The sequence below is a fragment of the Agrilus planipennis genome, unplaced genomic scaffold (assembly GCF_000699045.2).
Source record: "Agrilus planipennis isolate EAB-ADULT unplaced genomic scaffold, Apla_2.0 scaffold97, whole genome shotgun sequence".
Classification (NCBI taxonomy): Eukaryota; Metazoa; Arthropoda; class Insecta; order Coleoptera; family Buprestidae; genus Agrilus; species Agrilus planipennis.
Window position 1 is genome coordinate 325,893 of NW_020438864.1, and position 2,255 is coordinate 328,147.

Sequence of the window (2,255 nt, forward strand, 5' to 3'; positions counted from 1 at the left end):
ACAATACAAACCGGCCTCCCGGCCGGTACCGCCGCAACCGCTATGTCCCTGCATTTTAAATCTGTAATATCTTCGAAAATATTCATTTAAATTACATGCTGTAAAGGGCCATATTGATATATATTAAATGCACAATGTATTTAAGGTACTTAATTGGATAAGAATTAATGCTGTATTGCCTACAATCGCTTCGTAAATGAGTCATTATTTCTCATAAAAAGTAAAGGATAGAAATGGTTATTGTGGGTTATCCCTAAGAGATAGGAAGGGATTTGAAACTTTAATGTTGAAAAGCGAAAGGGATCTTTCCGATGTCCTTTTCTTGAACAATATTGTTGAGGAACACGAATCTTATTTAGTGAAATGCCAACAGAGGAATTTTATGCCACAAAAATTTTGATATTTTATTATACTTTTAGGATAAGGTTTATTGTTATTGTACATATAAGTTATCGATGTGAATAGATAGTAATCAGCCCGTTCTTACACAGACAACTAATTCCCAATAATGTGCATAGTAGACTGTCTCTTGTGCAGTACATAAGCTTTGTTTTAGCCTTCTTAATTAATTAATGTATTGTAGTTCACGTGCATGGCATATTGCTGTAATACTTAATTCGCGAACGGCAAGTTTTGTACTCTTAGTTGATAATTTTGAAGTTCTTTTTAATAAAGTGTAAATACAAATTTTGGCTATCTTTTAAAAAAGAGAAACTTCCAACGTCGTTCGTTAACTATTTCCGAAATCTACTGTTACGTAGCCAAATTCTTCGAAGCGTAGATGAGGGTTTGTCCCATTGCTATTATATTATGGTTCAAGTATTACAGTCAATAACCTTGTTGTTAGAAGGGATAATTTGTTAATTTTAAAACTACTTTACAAAATTTTGAGTTCGATTGAACAGTTCTTTGTAGACTCGCTGAGAGTAACTCACTATTGGTCACTTTCATAAGACACAAACGAATTCAATTCATAATTTTTATAATTAGTTAGATTAAGTCGTAGTTGTTATTTATACAATAAATTCATTATATTTACAACTCGGCGTTTACATGGCCCTTCGAGTAATCATATGTGGTACAATTGTACAAAAGGTTCAAATCAATAATTTTAATATTTCTAACGTAAAAGAAAAATATAGCGAATGTATTTATATTTAAACACAGGCGAATTCAAGGATTTAAGTTTATAATAATATCTGGATTAGGCATTTCTTTTATGTTTTATTTATACATGCATATATTATTGTTTTAGCCCGTATTATTTTACCTCATTCATCGTCATCCTGACAAGAATATATTTATCGATCTACATCATATACACATCATCTTATCATTTCATTACCATTACTATTACACAAACGAAGAGAGTTGTGGGAAAGGATGTAAAGGTATGCGACATGCGATAGATGGGCAAAAAAAATTGAGGCGATGTAATAGAAGCTTCACTTTAAAAAATATAGGGAAGGCATTTCCTAAATAAGGTATCTTGGTATACTTGAATAAAGGAGCCAAAAATGAGCTAAAACAAACTCAGATCTGGAGAACTGGTGACGACCTCTAATTTAATTTACAAAGCCAAACATTCACCAACGCTTAAAATCCGACTAGTGGATAATATTGATCCACCTCAAAGCAAATAACAATTATTAACTTGTCTTTTACAAAAGAAATTGTTTATTGGTATTGATGAATCCCCCGCTAATTTTTTAAGTCGTTGACGTGAGTTCATATAATTCATATAGTAAAACAACTAAAGTTTCGCGATCAGCCGGTGTCATGAAACTGTTTTAGCTGTTCAGTCAATTGATCACAAAGTCCTCAGCGATTTCACGAAAGCAAAGATTACGCGATATTAAGTAAGCTTCTTCTAACTTTTAATGTCTTACTCAGAAAATGTTGAAAAATCAGTATCGTTGAAGGTTTCTAAATCGCTAGTTAGAAGCTGAACTTGTGTTTCTGCCAAGAGGTTTTTAGTTTCAAATAATGATCAATTAAAAAGTCATTATGTGACAAGAAAGATGACTTACTTACCCAGTAATTATTAAAAATTGTTCCAATATGCGTGGTTAAAATGACGTCTGTCGAAAATGAGATAAAACAAATTAACTTTTGAGTAGTAGATATGCCAGCACGTGCAGATTAGTCTTCTTCCTAATGAATTCGTGTTTTATGTCAGTGCACGCCTATTACCGTTAAATATTGCCACGACGGATTAACAGTACCTTTTTAGTTTCTCAAATGTACAGAGTATC